The sequence below is a fragment of the Gigantopelta aegis genome, chromosome 15 (genome assembly GCF_016097555.1).
Source record: "Gigantopelta aegis isolate Gae_Host chromosome 15, Gae_host_genome, whole genome shotgun sequence".
NCBI classification, from domain to species: domain Eukaryota; kingdom Metazoa; phylum Mollusca; class Gastropoda; order Neomphalida; family Peltospiridae; genus Gigantopelta; species Gigantopelta aegis.
This window is the reverse complement of record NC_054713.1, coordinates 39,758,638-39,769,292: the sequence shown is the minus strand read 5'-3', so window position 1 is coordinate 39,769,292 and position 10,655 is coordinate 39,758,638. Positions and strand designations below refer to the sequence as shown.

The 10,655-nt window shown below is 37.6% G+C and overlaps 1 non-coding gene across 1 annotated transcript; it reads right to left on the bottom strand.

Moving 5' to 3' along the window:
- Positions 1–1,666: 1,666 nt before the first annotated feature.
- On the bottom strand, positions 1,667–1,755 carry Trnay-gua. Its single transcript is given in 2 exon segments — positions 1,667–1,702; positions 1,719–1,755. It is a non-coding gene; the product is annotated as a tRNA-Tyr (tRNA).
- Positions 1,756–10,655: the final 8,900 nt, after the last annotated feature.

Here is a 10,655-nt window from a genome sequence, read left to right as displayed (position 1 = left end):
TTCAGTTATTCTATTCAAAATTAAATTTAAAACTTCTTCTTCTTTAACTACATCTATATCTTGTTTGGTATATAATTTAGAATAAAGTTATGTGCATGTGCAAGTATATCTTCTATTTTCCTAGATAATCCATTAATTGTATTAAGTTCTTTAATTGAATTTGATTCTTGTTTTGATTTTTCTAAATTGAGAAAAAAATGTTGTATTTTTATCAACTCAAAATTCCACTGCACTTTTAATCTTAAAATAGCACCGTTACATTTAGATTGTTCCATTAACTTTAATTTTTCTTGTAAAATGTGTAAATATGTTAAATCATGTTGTTTATTTAAAGCTAATTTAGAATATTCCCGTTTTAAAGCATTTTGAATAAAATAATAATTTTCATTTTCTAATTTACGTTTATCAATAGCAAAATATGTTGCAAATTTTTTCATTTGAAATTTTAAATTATCCCACCATACAAGAGGCTCTGTCTGAAACAAAGGACTGTCACAAGCATTATCTGTAACATCAGAAATCGCATTACAAAAAAGTTCATTATTCAATAACTCATTATTAAAAATCCAGATACCTTGACCCCTCTTCACACGAAAAAAATCTAACTTAAGAGACACCAAATTATGATCACTAAAGATGGTATAAGATATGTATGAATTAACAACAAAATGTGAAATATTTCTAGAAAGTAAAAAGAAATCTATCCTAGACTGTTTTAGGACATTTTCAACAATTTGTGTCTGACTAAACTCTCTCTTGACAGGATTTCTATAACGCCAAATAACTACCATGTTAAAATTATTAAGAATATACTGTAATACAGTACTACTTTTCAAATTAAAAGTAGTATTATTAATTCCAAGATCTAAAGGATCAAATATATCATTAAAATATCCAGCCATTACAGTATTTTTTAAATCTATAAAGTTACTTAATTCTTCGAAAAAAAAAGAACTTTTTCATTAATATTATTTGGCGCATACACATTAATAAAACTATATATATCATTATCAATGTTTGCACTAATTTTTTTAATTCTGCCTTCAGTGTCAGAACTACATGGACATTCTTTAGATATCAAAATAGCCACACCCCTTCTATTTTTATATGGAAAATTATTCTAAAATATTTTTCCATCAAATAAATGCTTATATCTCTGAATAAAATTATCATCCCAAAATGTTTCTTGAAGAAAAATAATATTAGCATGTCTAGTTTTAATAGTTGCAAACACTGAATTCAACTTATCAATATCCCTCAAACTATTAACATTTAGAGACAATAACAACATTGTAAATAAAAAGAAATTCATAATACAATCCATTTCAAACATTTTAAAGCTTACCAACGTTCTCACTCTCATTCATTCTTCGCTTATTCACACCATCGTCCACACTTTTAGCAATCGCAGCTTGTCTCTTTTGTTTCCTTGTCGTGACCACACTCCAAATCGAGTCACCAGCCGGGCGTTTTGGGTCTAGACAGTGGTGACCGAAGCTCACCCGAACCCCCTCCCCCCAGCGAGAGAGCTCCCATTAGCGAACTGATTTATTGTGTCTTTCTCATTCCAACAAGTGCTCCACGACTAGTATATCAAAGTCGTAATTTGTCCTGTTCCGTCGAATCAAAATGAAATATTTTACTTCTTGAATATTGTAAAAGAAATTCTCGCGAACCGGATTCGAACCAGTGACCTAAGGATATCAATGTATATAACTCTACAGTCCTCCGCTCTACCAACTGAGCTATCACGGGTTGTAAATGTATATTTTAAAGCAAGACTCTAGTGTAAAAGCTATTAATGGTTTCAGTGATTTATTAGTTTAAAATGCGAGGTCAAACATCACTTAACAGGAAGTGTTAGTTACAGCAGACTGCAACCCACATGACATCGTTTCTGTTTACTACTAATAGTATGCAAAAATAGTCTCGACAGACTCAAGAGTCCAGTAGATATGACATACTATATAACACCTCAAAACATTTTAAAATACGGCTTTTTGTTGAATGGCATATAGGTTGTACTATACAAAATACGTTTGTGTTTAAAAACACTATATGCAATCTATCAACCAAACTATGACCCATAAATATCAGTACTACAACCCCAACCTCAAAGTATTAATTTTATTCCATTAGTAGGAAGGGATCTTCTATATGAACCATCCTACGGAAAGGATAGCACATACCACGGCCTTTGATATACCAGTTATGGTGCACTGGCTGGGACGAGAAATAGCCCAAAACAAAACAATTTTTTAACGATAATTTCGATATAACGACAAAGTGACCCAGGGACGAACGTGGTCGTTGTAACAAGGTCTAATTGTATCACGGCCTTTGATATACTAGTTGTGTCGCACTGACTTGGACACGAAACAAAATCAGAGAATGAATCGTCAGCGGGGATTCGATCCTACGAAATACTATTAGGAGACCCGAGCGCTCTACTGTGACGCTGTAGAACGTCAATAGTTTATTCTATCAGCCGAAGATATTGAGCAGAATTTACGAAGCCTGTTTTTCTTAAAGGCGCAGACCCTAGTTTCAGCCCGTGAAAATGGACACTAAGTTTGGTTAATCTACAAACCTGCAACACACATCTGAATAAGGTTATAAAAGTGAGAAGCTAAAGTCTGTGATGTTTAAACGGGGAAATTTCGTCTAAAAATAAACAGAGCTTGTTTCAATAACCATTACTTCTCAGACGAATGTGCGTTTATAGAATTATGAAAAATGCATTTTGGGATATTGTAAACACCCGAATGACCAGAACCACTTCAGGTGTACGAAAATTAATATTCTAAATAATAAAATGTAAGTACTTGTAATTTATATTATCACAAACGGCTTTAATAGTGAAAAACACGTCGTAGTGTTTAAAAACTAGGGTCAGTCACTTTAAAAGTGTGTTTTTACTAACCGCGACTTTATAAATTCGGACCATTTTTTTTATTTAATTTGTTTCGTAATGTACTTTTATCCTAAACGTTTCAATATTTTTACTACCATAATAAACTTTTCATTCAGCTGTTAATATTCAGTGTGCGTGTCAGATAAAAAAAAAAAATGTTATTTTAAAAGGAAAGTGCATTTGAAACAATACAAAACTATTATTTTAGCTTTAAAAATAGCTATTATCTGGAATTAAAGAGACATAAAATGCTCTGCATTATTTCGTTAACTTTTAATGTACCTTTACGTCATTGCTTGGCATTTCCCATCTCTTCTTTCTCCTGAAAAAAAAAGAGAAAGAAAATGAAAGCAAAAGTAATGGTAATAATCAAACTTTGTAATAATGCGCAAGTCGCTTTGACAAACAGGACTCGAAAAAACTCAGTATCATTATTAGGTATACTGGCGTGAAGAGGAGGGAGAGTTGGTGGTGGTGGTGGTGGTGGTGGTGGGGGGGGGGGGGGGGGTTCTTTGGAGGATTGATTGTTTTGTTGATGGTGGATTTTGTTTTTTAGCTGAGAGAGAGAGAGAGAGAGAGAGAGAGAGAGAGAGAGAGAGAGAGAGGGGGGGGGAGGGAGGGAGAGAGAGAGATAAATAAAGCAGATAAATAGTGCTTGTTTGTTTCGACAAGCTTTGAAAACTAGAAAGAAATTAAGTAAGTTTAACTTATTAGATATTACCAGCCATGTAATCTTTATCTCAGACGAGTATTAAAACCTTAGTCAGGGGGATCTTGGGTGGGAGCGGAAAAACTTCTTATTAGTCACGACATGTATACACTTGCTTACATAAACTTTTTTTAATGTCTGTTATCTGCCTTATTGCCTAATAGACAATTGTTTTTGCTACCAATAAGATATGTTAAGCACTAGGCTTTTTAACCAATACCTACACTATAAGGGAACACCCCTCAAATTAGATAGCTAGGCTAGTATAATCCCCCCCCCCCCCCTTGTATTTCATTATAATCCAAGGATGGGGAGATGGGTGGCTTTGATTAGCCGTTAGTTTACACTAGAGTATGGACTTAGGACATTAGGAACAACCTTAAAACCAAACTAGGGTTTTACAAACAGACTACACGCACAACCGCAACAGTACATAGGTTGCATTGACTAAAGATAACAATGCACCCGCCCACAATTAATGGCCCAGCACGTACTCTAACAAGAATCTTGGCAAAAGAAAACCGGCTCCGAGTACACAATTGCAATGCACCTAGGGGAAGCTGGACAAAAGAATACCGGCCTCCCCTAACCCAATCCCAAATACTTGCTGCTGGTGGACTACTACTTGGGCACTGGGTGACACCGAAGAGGAGGACACCTTCAAGACGACAAGACCAACAAAACCCCCGGGACAACATCACGGCGCCTTACCTACAGGTGTATATACACAAACTGCACGAGTCTCCCCTGGGTTGTCATGTCACGACCAGAAGCGGTCAGGCCCTCTGGCCAACCTAGGGAGACATTCCGGCATCAAATAGGTATAATTAACGAGCCACTCCCGACTCACTAAAATCAAAACCTATGTTAGCTCTTGATCTTTCTTTTTTGACCGACCACTCAAAATTGCGCCAAAATTCCTTAATCAAAATTGCGCACCTTTTCTCTTTGGCATTTTTTGCTTCTTCAAAATTCCATAGCACCACTACCCACCCACCCGCCTGTTACCGACCACGGTCGGGCTGCTGGTGCTCCCTTGCACCTGCCAGTGCAGGCGGTCCCTCCTCCTTCCCATCCCCACTTTTCCAATCCTGGACAGAGGAGCCGGCCAAGGCCGGCTCTTGTGCCCAGGATAGGCGTGCGCTTGCTCTGAATGTGTACGTAAAGCCCTATGACCTGACCTGACCTGACCTTCGACAAGCTGTTTTCAGTTGTTTTGGTTACAAAATGTTAACTTTATCTCAAATGGAAAATGTTTTTGCGTACGGCAACCTACTGCAATTTACCTATCAGAAACCAGCCATGTCGATTACAGCGTTTAACTATAGTATTCCATAAAAAAAAACCCTCCAATCTTGTTCTAAACATCACTTTAGTCTATCACACACGCAACTGGCTTAACAGAAGCGATGGTTATTCGAGTCAGCGTTACGGTATCGTGTCTAGCAATTGACAGGGTATAGAATGCATAATCCCTCCCCCGGCAGGGTATAGAATGCACAATCCCGCCCCCGGCAGGGTATAGAATGCATAATCCCGCCCCCGGCAGGGTATAGAATGCACAATCCCGCCCCCGGCAGGGTATAGAATGCACAATCCCGCCCCCGGCTGGGTATAGAATGCACAATCCTGCCCCCGGCAGGGTATAGAATGTACAATCCCGCACCCGGCAGGGTATAGAATGTACAATCCCGCACCCGGCAGGGTATAGAATGCACAATCCCGCACCCGGCAGGGTATAGAATGTACAATCCCGCACCCGGCAGGGTATAGAATGCACAATCCCTCCCCCGGCAGGGTATAGAATGTACAATCCCGCACCCGGCAGGGTATAGAATGCACAATCCCTCCCCCGGCAGGATATAGAATGCACAATCACAAACTTTTAGCGATCTGTACACTTTTCAGCTTCACAGTTATATAGGCATTTGATCCTCTTGAAAATAGATTTTTCTTGTTTAACGACACTACTAGAGCATATTTATTTATTAATTTATGATCGACTATTGGATGTCAAACATTTGGTCATTTTGACATATAGTCTTAGAGAGGAAACCCGCTAAATGTGTTTTCATTATTACTAATGGATCTAGTAGTATGCACTATCCCACAGACAGGATAGCACATACCACGGCCTTTGATATACCAGTTGTGGTGCACTGGTTGGAACGAGACATAGCCCAATGAGTCCACCGACAGGGATCGACCCTAGACCGACCGTGCATCAGGCGGGCACTTTAGCACTGGGCTACATCCCGCCTAGGGAAGGGTATAGAAAGAAATGTTTTATTTAACGACGCACTCAACACATTTTATTTACGGTTATATGGCGTCAGACATATGGTTAAGGACCACACAGATTTTGAGAGGAAACCCGCTGTAGCCACTACATGATTAGCAGCAAGGGATCTTTTATTTGCGCTTCCCACAGGCAGGATGGCACAAACCATGGCCTTTGTTGAACGAGTTATGGATCACTGGTCGGTGCAAGTGGTTTACACCTACCCATTGAGCCTTGCGAAGCACTCACTCAGGGGTTGGGGCAGGGTATAGAATGCACAATCACAAACTTTTACCGATCTTAACACTTTTCAGCCTCACAGTTATATAGGCATTTGGTCCTCTTTAAAATAGTTTTTTGTTTTTGTTTACCGACACTACTAGAGCACATTTATTTATTAATTTATGATCGGCTATTGGATGTCAAACATTTGGTAATTTTAACATATAGTCTCAGAGAGAAAACCCGCTACATTTTTGTATTAGTAGTAATGGATCTAGTAGTATGCACTATCCCATATACAGGATAGCACATACCACAGCCTTTGATATAACAGTTGTATTGCACTGACTTGGACGATAAATAGCCCATATGGGCCCACCGACGGGGATCGATCCCAGACCGACCTTGCATCAGTCTAGCGCTTTACCACAAGGCTACGTCCCGCCCTGTTTGTCCAAGTGAGCGAGTTATCGTATCTCGCAATTAGCAGATTATAGAAGGAAATGTTTTATTTATTTAACGACACATTTTATTTACGGCTATATGGCGTCGGACACATAGTTAAGGACCACATATATACTGAGAGAGGAAACCCGCTGTCGCCACTTCATGGGCAGCTCTTTTCGATTAGCAGCAAGGGATCTTTTATATGTACCATCCCACAGACAATATAGTACATACCACGGCCTTTGTTACACCAGTTGTGGAGCACTGGCTGGAACAAGTAATAGTCCAATGGGCCCACCGACGGGAATCGATCCTAGATCGATCGCGCATCAGGCGAGCGCTTTATCACTGAGCTACATGCCGCCTCAGGCCAAATTTGGAAGACAAATTTAGGGGGATGGGCAACGAAAATAACTATAACTGTGTAACAAAAGTCATAGCACAGTACACGACCCCCCAAATTGTTTGTATTAGATCACTCGGTGTAATGAAAAATGAAATAAGCATTGTGTAAATATGTTATTTAATTAGGTCAGCTGAGGTTAAATGGTCATGATAACTGAACAAATTTGAAAAGTTTCTTTTTACACAAATTTAGTTCAATTTCAGACAAGTAAATGCTTAATAGATAATTGTATTGCCATAGTTCTGTAAAAACTGAGTGGTAGAATACACTTATATGTTAAAAAAGGTTAAAGTTTGTTTTGTTTAACGACACCTCTAGAGTACATTGATTTATTAATCAGCGGCCATTTGGTATTTGTCAACCATTTGGTAATTTCTATGTGTTAAAATACGTCTTCAGAATTTTTGCAAATTAAAATAATGAAAGTGAAACATTAACATTGTTTGTAATAACATTATCAACACACCAAAATCATTAATTATATGCAAATTAATTCAAAGTGTGTAACAGTCTCACAGTATGACTATCAACCACCACGGTTTAAATAGAATGCAAACAGTTCTTACAAATAGAATCCACTTGGTGCAGTTACACTGTAGTGCATACCCTTTCTGGTATTTGTTGTAATGCAGTATACAACAGAGATTGGAACTAGTGCAGGATACCCCCCAGAAATGGAACTGCGATTTAATAAAAACATTAATTAGATCTCTTAAATGATATGTGACCACCATTTTCTTGAAGGTGGAATAAATGTGAGGTGTCACACCTTTTTGTATTGGTGTACTGCCTGGGTATGTTGATACGCTACTTATATCAGTTTTATTAGTAAACGTTAACGTTATCGGCAATAGGAATTGATTTGGTCTATTGGAAACTCAAAAGTATCGATACGATTTTCTGATAGTACTAAACCAAATAACATTCGGTGCAGCGAACCATTGATAGAGCAGTTAATACCACAAGTCCTGCCGTTGGTGATAAATATAACAGTGTTTGTTGTTTCCTCTGGGCAAATATTGTATACAATTTTATTTCGTCTAGTAGGCTTACCACTGTGTCAAGTAGCATTGTGCTTTAAACATGTATGAGGTACCTGTAAAAAGTAAAAAAAGAAGTACTACCATTTTTTTTAACCTAAGGGTTTTGTATTGAAAATGAGCCATGAAAGGTACCATTTTCGTTAGGTAATTCTTTGAAAGAGAGAGGTTGTGTTACTGATATTTATGGGTCATAGTTTGGTTGATATATTGCATATAGCAATTTCAGCCACAAACGTTAACATTGTCGCCTAAGCCAGTTTATTTGGTATAGTACAACCTCTTGGGACGGTGCGACCTTCTTCGCAATTCAGGTGACTGGGTGCCCTGTGTTTGTGACGTTAGCGTAATAGTTTATGTCTTGGACGTTTTTATATCCTGATATCGGCATTGTTTCAGTGGCTGCAATGTTATAAATGCTTTATTAACCTAGTTTTAAAACGAATATTTCTCATTACGGCATGTCAGAAATAGAAGATGATCAGCTTACATTTTAAAAATAAAAATTGATGAATGACGAAACTAGTCCACGTGTTATGTCAACCAGTCAACCAGAAATAGATGCACTCATATGACAGCTAGGCGTTTTCAAAATTGTTGTGTCATTTGACGTCACAATACAGATGAAAACATGACTAAAATATACTGTCGTGTGCACTAAGAACGTTGGAGCTTGCTTTATCTTCTTTGAAATTTAATGAATGCACGGAACACCATCTTATGCATTGACATCACTAATTATGTACAGGTTTCTAAAGCAAACTAGTTAATCGATGCTCATAAAGTATACACGCACTTGCTGAATGTCAATAAAGCTGTGGTGCTCATTCGTAAAAAAAAACCATAAGTGCACCAGCACAGCTAACATGTAATTTTAACACCATTGTGTTTATTTTATCACAACTTGCACGTGTCCCTGCCTGTGTGATATTGTATGATACACATGATCTCGTGTTTCTGTATCTCAGTTGTAATAAAATGGTGCATTATGTATTGTTGCAAGGGTAGAAACTTTTCTTGATACATACAGACAGATATACAGACATAGGGACAAACAGAAAGACATATATACAGACAGACAAACAAACAGACAGACAGACAACCAGAGACAGACAGAAGTTAATGGAGAAACCTCTGTCTCAACATGACCAACTCCTATAGATTTAAAGAAGTAACACTTACAATTTGTTTTCATTAGTAGCAAGTGATCTTTTACATGCACAATTCCACATACAGGATAGTACAACCTCTTGGGACGGTGCGACCTTCTTCGCAATTCAGGTGACTGGGTGCCCTGTGTTTGTGACGTTAGCGTAATAGTTTATGTCTTGGACGTTTTTATATCCTGATATCGGCATTGTTTCAGTGGCTGCAATGTTATAAATGCTTTATTAACCTAGTTTTAAAACGAATATTTCTCATTACGGTATGTCAGAAATAGCAGATGATCAGATTACATTTTAGAAATGAAAATTGATGAAAGAAGAAACTAGTCCATGTGTTATGCCCTATCAGTCAACCAGAAAGAGATGTACTCTGATGACAGTCAGTCGTTAAACGATAATGTCAAACGGATATACGATTTAATTGTGACATACGAGGGAATCATACGATAAACATGAACTCGTTTTGCTGCATCTCGTTTGTAATAAAATGGTACATTATGTATTGTTGCAGTGGTAGATAATTTTCTTGATACATACAGACAGAAATACAGACAAAGGGACAGACAGAGAGCCAGACATACAGACAGACAGACAGGCAGACGGGCAGACAGGCAGAAAGTGAGACAGTCAGACAGACAGATAGAGAAAGACAGAGGGTAGTGTAGTAACATCTGCCTCAACATGACCGACTCCTATAGATTTAAAGACGTAACACATTTTTTCATTAGTGTTTCTTTGACATGCACAATCCGGCAGACAGGATAGCACATACCACGGCATTTGATATACCAGTATTGGTGCACAGGTTGGAATGAGAAATAACCCAAATATAGAGAATAACTAGTTAAAGACGTAGGATAACGGCTTTATCCTGTGATGGTAACAATGGGAAATTACCTAATTATGGTCACTAATGGCCATCGTACAAGGTACCTGAAAACAGGTTTGTTTGTTTGATTTGTTTAATGACACCACTAGAGCACAGTGATTAATTAATCATCGGCTATTGGATGTCAGTTATGGTAATTATGACTCGTAGTAAATATTTAGGGCGGCAAGTAGTCAAAATAATCAAGTTAGAACCAAATGAATGAATGAAATTCTATTGGTTCATATATATAATTACACGCATCTTACAAACCACAGTATAGGTAAGTCTGTGGTCAAACATGTTATTCTTTTATTTTTGAGTCGATAAAAAATGTCAATTACATGAAGTATGTTTTCGTCATAAAATGTCGGACAAGATTATTTTCACCACGTATTGTGTTGTCCTGGAAATGGTACATATGTAATTTATAGTGACCGAGTTTATCATTCTGCATTCTCCATTTCATCCTGAACTCGGTATTATCTACAATTTTGTGCTATTACTAAGACGTTTTTCTATTGGCTGTATTTGCCAACAGCCGACCAATGAAAATGTTTTTAACAATCGAGTAAACTGAAGCCATGTATGAAACTTGTTAT